Source organism: Lissotriton helveticus, chromosome 6 (genome assembly GCF_964261635.1).
Source record: "Lissotriton helveticus chromosome 6, aLisHel1.1, whole genome shotgun sequence".
Taxonomy (NCBI): Eukaryota; Metazoa; Chordata; class Amphibia; order Caudata; family Salamandridae; genus Lissotriton; species Lissotriton helveticus.
In genome coordinates, this window is record NC_136067.1 from 789,849,172 (window position 1) to 789,863,720 (window position 14,549).

Genomic DNA, 14,549 nt, shown 5'->3' on the forward strand with positions numbered 1-14,549 from the left:
CGTTAAATGACATCTGTGTTATGTAGGACACCCACAATAGCCCACCTCCCCATCGCACTGTGAGGCAACGCATCAACTTCTGCTGCGTTGCCTTACACCATATCTATGAGGCTATGAAAAGCCTTGTTTAATGCATGATAATTTAAGCCAGACCCTTCCCACCATATTTTAGAACCACTCATTGCGTTATTCTGGGAGGGTTAGAAAATTAATTGGAAAAGAAGTCTGAATTTCAGGATAATCTGAGATAGTGAAAAGAGTTATTTGTTCAAAACCAGGAAATGTTAAAATCAGCTAACACAAAATAACTACACTAAACTTGGAGTTTCCCTGCCTCATTATGAGACGGTGGGGAAAGTGCTGTTTTCCCTATGACTAAATCACGAGTGCCGGTGCTGGCAGCTACCACCTGGCCACAAGCTTCGGACTTTTGGACTGATCACCGTATTTAGGCAGACCCTCCAGCTTATCGCGCGATCTCTGGAAATGCCGCGATATTTGGCATAAAGCCCGCGAAATTTGCCGTTTCCGCCGAAGAGGAGCGAGGCACCCATTTTCCATTTGATTTGCGGCGAGAAGAGAAGGAGCCAGGAGGTCGAGGACGCGCGGCCGAGAGAGGGAGAAGACCACGGCGGCCGAGAGAGGGAGAAGACCAGCACCACACCAGCAAGAGGGGGAGAGAGCACTAAGGGGCAGCGACGCACACGAAGACTCTTCCTCATTCCTCAGAGACTCGGACTCGTCGGAGCAGGAGGAAAGCCGGCCGGCGGCGAACAGAACACTGACAGGTACCGTCCGTAGGCAAGTTTAAAACCAGCTTCGTTAAGAAGCGCTGCCCAGGTGGGAGGGGGGCAATGGAGATGTGGAAGAGGAGAGAGGGAAAAGCTGTTATTGCAGGCCTCGCCCGGCCTTGGGTAAAGTTTTTATTATTTATTTATTTATGCATTTTTATATAGCGCGGACTTTACCTGAAGGCGTCAGAGCGCTTCACATTAGGAACAGAGATGAAACATAATGAGAAACATTACAAAAAAACAGATTGCAAAAACATACGTTACTTACATAAGGTAATAGTGACATTTGTGAGCAAACAAAATACATGAGGTAGTAAAAACTGTGAGCAACCAAAAATACATGAGGTAGTAAAGGTAATAGTGACAATCGTGAGCAAACAAAATACTTGAGTAAAAATTGTGAGCAACCAAAAATGCATGAGGTAGTCAAAAGTGCACAAGAGGAGATGAAAGTGACAAGTGTGCAGTTATAAGAGAAAACAGAGTATAATTTGAGGTATAGTACTGCAATAAGTGCTAGACACTCAGGCACAGGAACAAGCGTTACGTGGGCAAGGTGGCACTTGTGCAAGTATCAAAGGTAAAAACATGTGAGAGGTAGCAGCCTTGTGTTGCAAGGGCAGAGTGGTGTGTGCATGTTACAAAAGGCACACCCTCCAATCACAGGCATACACTGATCTACTCTGTGTGCTCAAGAGTTCTGCAAGGGCTGTTGGACGATTCATACCACACATCCATTTCTTGGTTTCTGTATATTTTAAAACCTGGTAACTGTGCGGTCCTGACGTGTCCCACCACTTGTCTCTCCTTTTACAATTATTTATAGTTTTGCATGAAGGAAAACATAAACCCAGGCTTAGGAAAAAGTATGTGTCCAGGACTAAAGGATTTTTGTAAATGTGGATATTAATGTTGCTTTTTCCCTACTTGCAAGCTAGTCACCTGCAAAAGAAACAAAAATTAGTGACATCGTTTTGTTATAAAAAAAAATGTAATTAATATATGCTCAGCAATTAGTACAGTCCTAGTTTCTTTACTCTACAAAGTTAGGCTGTTCGATGGGTTCAGGGGGGGTTTCAACGTGAGAGGGAGAGCATGGAGCGGGGGTGGATGTAGGAATAAAGAATGGAGGGCAGTAAGTCGGGGGGGTAGAGCAGAGGGAGATTTGGAGTGCTCGGAAGAACTGAACGTACGTGGCCAAGATTAACATGCCTTTTAACTAAAACAAATGGGCTGAATTGTAAATAAACAAAATGTACATAGCTCCATGTTGTCACATAACTCAAACAGTAAGATATCTGTGTTTGGTGTTGCAAAAACCCCAAAATAAAATGCCGCTAAATGCCGCTAAATTTCCATTTTTGTGCCGCTAAATTTTCATTTTTGTGCCGCTAAATTTGCCAATCCATGCCGCTATATCCTGGGGGTCTGTTTAGGGCAGACCTCTCAATATTGCTTTCTGTCTGCGGTCACCATGACAGGCTTAGTGATCACTCACATGCTGTAAAACAAAACAATTGCAAAAGAAACAATTGATGGACGGAATGCTGGACAATGCAAACATTCAACCCAGGCTCAAGGATCTGGGTTAAATCCATCATTCTAAAGCTCACCACACCACCCCAGTTTGGACCCAGCCATATGCAAATCCGTCTTGCCCCTTTTCCTTGTGAGAACAGTCCAGCCCGAACTGCCATGGCAGGTCCTCCCTGGTCCGAAACAAGCATCCTGGGACCGGTTTCAGGGCACCACCCTTCATCAGCCAGGCTAGCTTGAATCTAGTGGTGTAGTGTGCCAGGACCCATGTGTTGGCATACCCTTCCCACTTAGGGTGACATATGCAAAAGAAACAATTGATGGACGGAATGCTGGACAATGCAAACATTCACCACCAGTCACAAGGATCTTGGTTAAATCCATTATTCTTTTGTTCACCACACTACCCAAGTTTGGACCCAGCCATATGCAAATCAGTCTTGACCCTTTGCTTTGTGGGAACAGTCAGCCAGAACTGCCATGCCAGGTCCTCCCTGGCTAGGAAACAAGCATCCTGGCACCGGTTCCAGAGCATCAACCTTCATCAGCCAGGCTAGCTTGAATCCATTGGTGTAGTGAGCACGGGACCCACGTCTGGGCATACCCTTCCCACTAAGGGTGACATATGCAAATGAAACAAATGATGGACGGAATGCTGGGCAATGCAAACATTCACCCCAGTCACAAGGATCTGGGTTAAATCCATCATTCTTTTGCTCACCACACCACCGCAGTTTGGACCCAGCCATGTGCAAATCAGTCTTGACCTTGTTCCTTGTCTTGTAGGAACAGTCCAGCCCGCACTGCACAGTCTCACAAACCATCTTGATCGACCGGCTAGCAACATCTGGCATAACAGGAATGGTATTGGATTGGGTTAAGAACTTCCTAAGTGACAGGAGGCAAGTAGTCACCCTAGGAGATTTCTGCTCAAAGGAAAAAACACTTAGGACTGGAGTCCCGCAAGGATCCAGTCTAAGCCCGACACTTTTCAATATTCATACCACCCCTCTGATTAGGCTAATATCATCTTATAGCATAGACGTAGCGTACGCAGACGATACACAGCTTATCCTAGTCCTTGACAAAGATACCAAGGACTGGGAAGAAAATCTCAAATGTTGCCTGACGGCCACATTTGATTGGATGGGAAAAAAACCATATGAAATGTAACACGGGCAAAACAGAAATCATGTTAATGGGCCCCCAAAATGATTTTGTCCCCAATTTATGGTGGCTGGAAAATGCAGAGGTACCGCCGCATACAACCAGTACGGCACTTAACCTAGGTATCAAATTTGACACCGCTCTGTCGTGTAAACAGCAGGCACTATCAGTAGCAGGTACATGCTTTAATGTCATTAAAGGACTAAGGACATTCTTTGACCAACTGCCTTTGGCAGCAAGGAAAATGGTAGCGGTCGCTCTCGTAACGTCGAGACTCGACTACTGCAACAGCCTGTATGCGGGAACCACTAAGGTGGTTACCCACAGGCAGCAGATGGTGCAACATGCTGCCGCTAGGCTGGTGCTGAAATGGCCCGTTTCAGGGCATAATCCTCCATCAGCCAGGCTAGCTTGAATCCAGTGGTGTAGTGAGCACGGGACCCACGTCTGGGCATACCCTTCCCTCTTAGGGTGACATTTGCAAAAGAAACACTTTATGGACGGAATGCTAGACAATGCAAACATTCACCCCCAGTCACAAGGATCTGGGTTAAATTCATCATTCTTTTGCTCACCACACCACCCCAGTTTGGACCCAGCCATATGCAAATCAGTCTTGACCCTGTTCCTTGTGGGAACAATCCAGACAGAACTTCCAAGCCAGGTCCTCCCTGGACCGGAAACAAGCATCCTGGGACCGGTTTCAGGTCATCAACCTTTATCAGCCAGGCTAGCTTGAATCCAGTGGTGTAGTGAGCAGAGGACCCACGTCTGGGCATACTCTTCCCACTTAGGGTGACATATGTAGAAGATTTGGCTGATGAGGGGTGAAACCCCGAGACCGGTTCTAGGAAGCTTGGTTCCAGTCCACGAAGGACCTGGCCTGGCAGTTCGGACTGGACAGTTCCCAATGGGCACATGGTCAAGACTGATTTGCATACGGCTGGGTTCAAACTGGAATGGCATGGTGAGCAAAAAAACAATGGATTTAGGCCCAGATCTCTGTCCTGGGGTGAATGTATGGCATTGTTCTGCATTCTGTCCATCAATTGTTCCTTTTGCATTTGTCACCCCGAGAGGGACGGGTATGCCCAGATGTGGGGCCCGTGCTCTCCATGCCACTGGAGTCAAGCTATCCTGTCTGATGAGGGGTGAAACCCCGAAACTGGTCCTAGGATGCTTAGTAACAGTCCAGGGAGGACCTGGCCTGGCAGTTCGGACTGGATTGTTCCCACTGAGCACAGGGTCAAGGCTGATTTGCATATGGCTGGGTTCAAACTGGAATGACATGGTGGGCAAAGAAACAATGGATTTAGGCCCAGATCTCTGTAGTGGCGTGAATGTATGACATTGTTCTGGATTCTGTCCATCAATTGTTCTTTTCGCATGCTTGAAAAACAATTGCCCTCACGTAGAGGGAGACAATTCACTGCATGAAAGGGTCATTGATTTTTTGTTTGCACAAAGAAATCTCTGCTTTGGGAATTTATTTCAGTTAAACAAGAAATAATGGCAACTGGCTTCTATAACATTCCTGGCAGCATTATCCATCTTGCCAAAGGTGCTTCTGCTATACTGGTTGAAGGACTTTCAGCAAAACAATTCTCACCTACACAGTAGGGATGTCAGCACCTGCATTTACTCTGGTTTTCCTTTCAGAGTGGTCCAGCAAAAGTCCCATTTAACAGGCAGGCTGGTAGACCGTTGATTTGCCCAAATGTTATAATGATGTACAAGCACTGAAGAGGAAGTATAAGAGATAACGAGTGCCACCAGTTTCTCATGCATCCAAAACTTCACTTAATAACGACTTCCATTAAAAATGTTATATGACTGTGCTCCTACCGTCAATCAATTCAACCTTGGGGGTCCGGCAGCCGCCTTATGCTTAATCTATATAGAAAGGAAGTCTTGTTGATCAGCAACAACTTTGGTCACGATCGACGTCGAATCATTGTACACCAGCATCCCACAGGAAGCCACGCTGGTGGCAGCAGCACGGGCCCTGGGGGAATGCAAATGGTTCTATGACGTCCCCCAAACCTTTGTATTACAGTGCACAGAGCTAGCACTTACACAATTTTTTTTTTGCATACAAGGATCAGCTCTACTTACAGGTTTCGGGGACTTTGATGGGTGCAACTTTTGCCCCACGTCTTGCCTGTATCTATGTGGTAAATCTCCGATGGGGTCGACCCAGTATCCCTAAGAACCTGGGCAATAAATCAGTATTTATAACAATTGGTTCCTTCGGGTGTTCAAAATTTCTTATATTCACTCATAACATATGTAGTGTGTATCTAACCCAAAATCAACAACCACATCCTCTATGTATTTATGCACTATTTTATAAATTGTAGTCACTCATAAATACTCTTTACAAATTGCAAACTAGACTGTACAACGAAGTGAAAGTGGAATAAGTGACTTTAAGTGCTCAGTGCTGGCGGCGCAGAAGTGATCAAATAATTATACATGTTTATATACAAGGGGGAAAAAAACACAAAACAGCAATTCAACTTGGTCTGTACTGTTTCAATTAAACCATCTGTATAATGCATAAATCAATATTAGATACAGGGTATTTGTATGACAGATCCAAACACTTGTCGACGTTTCGACCCTTTACAAGCGCACGTGGGGCGTCAAAATCGGGTCTTCATCAGGACTGGGGGAATTGGGACAGCCTAAATGATTTAAAAAAGAGGGGGTGGATTTAGTGGGTTGATGATCTGGCAATACGCTTCTAACATCTATACAAGCGATGCCTACACTCACCTTCATGTGAACTGAACCATGTTCAAGGTAGAGCTTCAAACTTTATTCACCTATTCTGAATAGAGAAGGACTTAATTAATGCCTTAATTCTGCAATTGGTCTGGGGACAGTTTAAATCAAACCAACTTCTCGTTTGTCTCTTACCTGTCGGCGTTGCAAGAATTGCTCCCCCGACGAATGTTCTATTTACCGGTTTGTTATTATCAAACCTTTCTCCTAACTGAAAGAATGGGGGACAGGAATTAGAGGTATATAACATTGTACCTCATACTCACGTATCCGCCTCACAAAGTGAAAAACGGAAGCTTTGTAACTCACCTGGGGATATAGGCGAGTGTTACACCCAGCGGTGATTTTTTGGATTGTTCAGGGTAAGGGTTATCAACTCGTGATTTCTTAAGTCTTGATCCCGCTGAAACCAGGATAAAATGGAATTCCTATTATTTATTGTATATTTACTCGTTATTCTACTAAAAGTGACCCCCGCCCAACAGCGCCCGGTCTCACCTTTAAAGGTTCGTCACATTGGACAAATGGATGCTTGTAGCCGAGGGAGACTTCGCTTCATACTCGGCGTAGCTCCAAACAGTGTTTGCACACGGAATGGCGGGTAATTAGTATTCGGCGTCAGTAGTTACAAGGAGGAGCCTCGTCAGTTGCACGTCGCCTAGGCCTACGTCATTACGCCCATGGCGGGGTAGTCAAGGTTACCTGACGCTATGCGCGGCTCCGAAAGCGAGCAATCCGTGATAGTGCGGGATTCGGTTTCTTAACTCGCGCAATGCATATTTGGGCATTCAGAATTAATTCCGGTTTGGCAATATATACAATTTTTATGAACATAGAAACAATCATTGGCATATTTGAAGTGTTAAAATGTATGTAACGTACACATTCTCAAAGTTAAAATGTTATACATAAACTTGAAATGACAACAATATTCCATAGGCACAATTTACAAATGTGAGTAAACATATCACGTTACTCCACGGTTACTTGAAATAGGTTAGAGGGTCAGTACATCAGTCCCACCCTTATCTACTAACGTACCCATCGTGTTTGAGTCTGAGTAATCATGTCTAAAGTCGGCAAATTACATCCAATGCTTATCATAATTGGCCCATTTGCCTATTAGTTTCCTCAGTCTCATTCAATCCATTTCTCACTGAGTCTAATAAGTGTATCCAGCGACACTCCTTGTATTTCAGGGCATGGGACATTGAACCTCCCCTTGGGTTAGTGTGTATTTTTTCCAAGACCCACCACTTTATGCTCTGTGTACTGTGGTTGTTACTATGAAAATGTTCAACCAGTGGTGCTCCCTGTGTTTTACACCTCACCCTGCTCATGTGCTGTAAGATGCGTGTCTTTATTTTTTGTGTTGTTTGGCCCACGTATAGCTTGGTACATGGGCACTTTATTGCATAGATTAGATGGGTACTATTGCAATTACTGAAGTCCCGTAGATTATAAGTCCTACCGGCATGGGTGAACTTATCTCCTTCTTGACAACTGTCACAAGCCTTACATGAACCACATTTGTAATGGCCAATAATGGGTGGTAAACTGAGCATACTCCGAAGATCCAGCTGTTTTTCTGATTCCAGAAATGCGTGTACCACCTCATCTCTCACATTTCTTCCTCTTTTGAACGCAAAGATCGGTTTCTCCACAGTTTTTAATTCACCTGCCACCAAGTTCCAGTATTTTGATATGATTTTCTTCACCTCATTACTTTTGGTGTTATAAGTAGTGACACACACAATGTTATTCGCATTCTCTTTTTTCTCCTTTACCTCCAATAAGCTTTCTCTAGGACTGTACCAAGCCCTTTTCTTCGCACGTTTCAGTAAACTGGACGGGTATCCCCTTTGTTTTAGACGAATGGTGAGTTCCTCAGCCTCGCGGAAGAAGTCCTTTCTTTGACTGCAATTTCTTCTGATTCGAAGGAACTGGCCCAGGGGGAGATTATCCCTTAAATTCCGTGGGTGATGAGATTTATACATCAGTAAGGTGTTTCTTTCCAAAGGTTTCCTATACAGGTCACAGTATAACTTGCCTTCCTCTGACTTAAAGGTAAGGTCCAGGAAGTTTATTGATACAGTACTACTTGACATTGTAAACTGTATATCCTGTCCTCTCTGATTTATCCATGTGAAGAAGTTTTCTAGTGTCGTCTTGTCCCCATTCCAGACCAATATGACATCATCTATATATCTTTTCCATACCTCGATGTTATTGAGGTATGGATTGGAGTCAGAGTACAGATGTTCTTCCTCGTATCGATCCATAAAGATATTCGCCAGGCTGGGGGCATATGTGGCTCCCATCGCCACTCCTTTGCATTGGAAATAGAATTGATTTTCAAAAACAAAAAAATTCTTTTGCATAGCTATTTCCAGTAGGCTGATTATAAATGATGTTGGAATCCAGTGTGGCCTTTCTCTTTGATCCAATACCTCCTTTATTGTTTGAATCGCTTTATCTTGAGGGATCGAGGTATAGAGCGATGATACATCCAGCGTCACCATTATATTCTTTTCTGGGTCAAATGGAAAATCCTCTAAAAGTTCGATAATGTGCATGGTATCTCGCACATAGGATTTCGTCAATGGCACAAATGGTTGCAGAAAATAGTCAATAAATTGATTTAACGGCTCCAATATTGAACCGCAACCCGAGACGATCGGTCGGCCCGGGGGATTTTCCAATCGTTTGTGCACTTTAGGCAACGTATAGAATGTTGGTATTCTGGGTTCTTTTTGGTACAGAAATTCCGATTCTTTATTACTCAGAAAGCCTTCCTTCTTGGCGTCTTCTACGGTGTTCTGTATTTGTGCCTTTATCTCATTGGTTGGATCATATGAGATACGTCGGTAGCTTTGTGTTACGTCCAGTTGTTGCTTAATTTCCTTTGAGTAGTCTTCTTTATTCTGTACCACCACAGCTCCTCCCTTATCTGCCGCCTTAATTACGATCGATTTATTGTGTCCCAGCCTTGAGAGGGCGACACGCTCTTCCATACTGATGTTGTAAGGGATGTATGTATGAACTTTGAATAACTGTGTCACCTCTTCCAGTACGATTTTTTCGAAGGCGAGAATTCTTTCACTCATCATAAAGGTCGCTGGTGTAAACTCTGAGGGAGGTTTGAAGGGGGTTGCAGCAAAGTTCGGGATATATGGGTTTTTATCAAAGAAGTATGACGCTGGATGTATCATCACTCTATACCTCGATCCCTCAAGATAAAGCGATTCAAACAACAAAGGAGGTATTGGATCAAAGAGAAAGGCCACACTGGATTCCAACATCATTTATAATCAGCCTACTGGAAATAGCTATGCAAAAGAATTTTTTTGTTTTTGAAAATCAATTCTATTTCCAATGCAAAGGAGTGGCGATGGGAGCCACATATGCCCCCAGCCTGGCGAATATCTTTATGGATCGATACGAGGAAGAACATCTGTACTCTGACTCCAATCCATACCTCAATAACATCGAGGTATGGAAAAGATATATAGATGATGTCATATTGGTCTGGAATGGGGACAAGACGACACTAGAAAACTTCTTCACATGGATAAATCAGAGAGGACAGGATATACAGTTTACAATGTCAAGTAGTACTGTATCAATAAACTTCCTGGACCTTACCTTTAAGTCAGAGGAAGGCAAGTTATACTGTGACCTGTATAGGAAACCTTTGGAAAGAAACACCTTACTGATGTATAAATCTCATCACCCACGGAATTTAAGGGATAATCTCCCCCTGGGCCAGTTCCTTCGAATCAGAAGAAATTGCAGTCAAAGAAAGGACTTCTTCCGCGAGGCTGAGGAACTCACCATTCGTCTAAAACAAAGGGGATACCCGTCCAGTTTACTGAAACGTGCGAAGAAAAGGGCTTGGTACAGTCCTAGAGAAAGCTTATTGGAGGTAAAGGAGAAAAAAGAGAATGCGAATAACATTGTGTGTGTCACTACTTATAACACCAAAAGTAATGAGGTGAAGAAAATCATATCAAAATACTGGAACTTGGTGGCAGGTGAATTAAAAACTGTGGAGAAACCGATCTTTGCGTTCAAAAGAGGAAGAAATGTGAGAGATGAGGTGGTACACGCATTTCTGGAATCAGAAAAACAGCCGGATCTTCGGAGTATGCTCAGTTTACCACCCATTATTGGCCATTACAAATGTGGTTCATGTAAGGCTTGTGACAGTTGTCAAGAAGGAGATAAGTTCACCCATGCCGGTAGGACTTATAAACTACGGGACTTCAGTAATTGCAATAGTACCCATCTAATCTATGCAATAAAGTGCCCATGTACCAAGCTATACGTGGGCCAAACAACACAAAAAATAAAGACACGCATCTTACAGCACATGAGCAGGGTGAGGTGTAAAACACAGGGAGCACCACTGGTTGAACATTTTCATAGTAACAACCACAGTACACAGAGCATAAAGTGGTGGGTCTTGGAAAAAATACACACTAACCCAAGGGGAGGTTCAATGTCCCATGCCCTGAAATACAAGGAGTGTCGCTGGATACACTTATTAGACTCAGTGAGAAATGGATTGAATGAGACTGAGGAAACTAATAGGCAAATGGGCCAATTATGATAAGCATTGGATGTAATTTGCCGACTTTAGACATGATTACTCAGACTCAAACACGATGGGTACGTTAGTAGATAAGGGTGGGACTGATGTACTGACCCTCTAACCTATTTCAAGTAACCGTGGAGTAACGTGATATGTTTACTCACATTTGTAAATTGTGCCTATGGAATATTGTTGTCATTTCAAGTTTATGTATAACATTTTAACTTTGAGAATGTGTACGTTACATACATTTTAACACTTCAAATATGCCAATGATTGTTTCTATGTTCATAAAAATTGTATATATTGCCAAACCGGAATTAATTCTGAATGCCCAAATATGCATTGCGCGAGTTAAGAAACCGAATCCCGCACTATCACGGATTGCTCGCTTTCGGAGCCGCGCATAGCGTCAGGTAACCTTGACTACCCCGCCATGGGCGTAATGACGTAGGCCTAGGCGACGTGCAACTGACGAGGCTCCTCCTTGTAACTACTGATGCCGAATACTAATTACCCGCCATTCCGTGTGCAAACACTGTTTGGAGCTACGCCGAGTATGAAGCGAAGTCTCCCTCGGCTACAAGCATCCATTTGTCCAATGTGACGAACCTTTAAAGGTGAGACCGGGCGCTGTTGGGCGGGGGTCACTTTTAGTAGAATAACGAGTAAATATACAATAAATAATAGGAATTCCATTTTATCCTGGTTTCAGCGGGATCAAGACTTAAGAAATCACGAGTTGATAACCCTTACCCTGAACAATCCAAAAAATCACCGCTGGGTGTAACACTCGCCTATATCCCCAGGTGAGTTACAAAGCTTCCGTTTTTCACTTTGTGAGGCGGATACGTGAGTATGAGGTACAATGTTATATACCTCTAATTCCTGTCCCCCATTCTTTCAGTTAGGAGAAAGGTTTGATAATAACAAACCGGTAAATAGAACATTCGTCGGGGGAGCAATTCTTGCAACGCCGACAGGTAAGAGACAAACGAGAAGTTGGTTTGATTTAAACTGTCCCCAGACCAATTGCAGAATTAAGGCATTAATTAAGTCCTTCTCTATTCAGAATAGGTGAATAAAGTTTGAAGCTCTACCTTGAACATGGTTCAGTTCACATGAAGGTGAGTGTAGGCATCGCTTGTATAGATGTTAGAAGCGTATTGCCAGATCATCAACCCACTAAATCCACCCCCTCTTTTTTAAATCATTTAGGCTGTCCCAATTCCCCCAGTCCTGATGAAGACCCGATTTTGACGCCCCACGTGCGCTTGTAAAGGGTCGAAACGTCGACAAGTGTTTGGATCTGTCATACAAATACCCTGTATCTAATATTGATTTATGCATTATACAGATGGTTTAATTGAAACAGTACAGACCAAGTTGAATTGCTGTTTTGTGTTTTTTTCCCCCTTGTATATAAACATGTATAATTATTTGATCACTTCTGCGCCGCCAGCACTGAGCACTTAAAGTCACTTATTCCACTTTCACTTCGTTGTACAGTCTAGTTTGCAATTTGTAAAGAGTATTTATGAGTGACTACAATTTATAAAATAGTGCATAAATACATAGAGGATGTGGTTGTTGATTTTGGGTTAGATACACACTACATATGTTATGAGTGAATATAAGAAATTTTGAACACCCGAAGGAACCAATTGTTATAAATACTGCTGTATCTATGTGGGGCAATTTGAAACCCACTTTGTCTATGATGCTGTGAACCCCTTCCTGGCCAACATTGGCCTCTGGAAGCGGTTCATAGATGACATTCTATGCATCTGGAGTGGCTCCGAAGATGACCTCCTGAAATTTATCAACTGGCTCAATAATCTGGATCCATGTCTTAAATATACGTGGACTTACAGCAAAGATACGGCGGTCTATCTAGACTTGGATATTTACGCACAAGAGAAAAAAATCATGACGACTGTTCATCAGAAGCCAACAGACAAAAATTCGCTGTTGCACTACAACTCATTTCACCCCCGTGCGCTCCGTGACAACTTGCCGGTGGGACAATTCTTGCGTTATCGCAGGAACTGTTCCGAGGTCGAAAATTTGTGGATCAATCAAATGACTTGGCGGTGAAACTTGAGCAGCGGGCATACCCTAAGAAAGTGATCAAACAGGCTAAAAAAAGAGCTATTAACACCCCCAGATTAGCCCTTCTGGAAAGGAATAAACGTGACACCAATAAATGCATCCCGGTGGTTACTACCTATGATCCTCTGTCAACCAAAATCAGGGGGATCATTAGGAAGCATTGGCATATTCTTGACACTGCCAGCATCAAAATGCCACCCCCCAGATTTGCCTTAAAACGTTCCTGCAATCTTCGTGATAAACTGGTCCACACGCGCCCTACCATCACCAGCACAGATATGGATCTACCTAAAGGGCAGTACCCTTGCGGGGAATGCTCGGTATGTGAACTCAGCGAACCAGTGAAAGAGGTGACACTGAATAATGGAAATAATTGGTACTTAAACAGTCTCAGTAATTGTATTACAACAAACGTTGTATACAGACTTACATGTCCGTGCCAACTCCATTATATAGGTCTCACTACTCGCAAAGTAAAAATCAGAATGCAGGAACACCTCAGTACTTTTAAAGCCAGAAAACTGACAACCAAACTGGTCCAACATTTTGTACAACAGGACCACCATTACAAAAGTTTCAAATGGACCATTTTGGAAAAGGTGACTGGGGACAAGTTCAACATGGATACCAGACTAGCCACCAAGGAAGCACGTTGGATCTACCAGGAGGGTACAGATAATGAGGGGCTCAACGATACCATTGAATGGAATCTGTTGGAACTGGCCCTTCTTGCAGGGTCATCCTCAAACTTTTTGCTTCTTCCTCCCTTATTTTTCCTGACCCGCGGCTGTTGGCAATAGGACTCTGCGCACTTTACCACTGCTAATCAGTGCTAAAGTGCATATGCTCTCTGTGTAAATTGTTATTCTGATTGGATATACATGTTTGGCATATTTGTATCACCATGAAGTCCCTAGTAAAGTGCACTGGGTGTGCCAGGGCTGGTGATAACAAATGCTACTAGTGGGCCTGCAGCACTGATTGTGCCACCCACAGGAGTAGCCCTAAAATGATGTCTCAGGCCTGACACTGCAGTGCCTGTGTGCAGTTTAGAACTGCCATGTCCTCCTGGTCAGTGTCCCCACTGACCAGGCCTAACCCTTCCCTTTTTGTGCACATCAGTCACCCCTATGGAAGGCCCAAGGTACCCCCATGGGCAGGGTGCAGTGTAGGTAAAAGGTAGAGCATGTACTAGTGCAGGTGACATGCTCTGGTAGTGAATGGCAGCCATTTTCGTTTTTCACTACTGTAAGGCTATCTTGCTCCTAGGTTAACATGGGGGATGCTGGCTACAGTGGTTAACAGCATTTATTCCCATAGGAACAAGATAGGACATAAGTATCTAGTATCCCTGAACTCAGGATTTAATAACACATATTTTAGGAAAGGTTGTTTTTAAATCCTGTGTTTGAGAACAGCACTTTTAGAAAGTTGCTGTTCTCTTGTCTGACCCTTCTGTGTGCCTGGGCCTGTTTGTGTATTGACTGTCTGGTTTGAGAGTGACAGGGGCTGGGGAATTCCCCAGGAGGCTGGATGAGTCAGCACTAGGCTGAATGACT

The 14,549-nt window shown here is 43.7% G+C and overlaps 1 protein-coding gene across 4 annotated transcripts in view; it reads left to right on the top strand.

The window, feature by feature from the left end:
• Window positions 1-520: 520 nt before the first annotated feature.
• LOC144761534 (uncharacterized) overlaps window positions 521-14,549 on the top strand; it is a 292,792-nt gene continuing 278,763 nt past the window's right edge. For all 4 annotated transcript variants that reach the window (XR_013595769.1, XR_013595770.1, XM_078646851.1 and 1 more), the window contains exon 1: window positions 521-788. The gene's annotated coding sequence lies outside the window, so the exon portion shown is untranslated. The remainder of the gene's footprint in view (window positions 789-14,549) is intronic.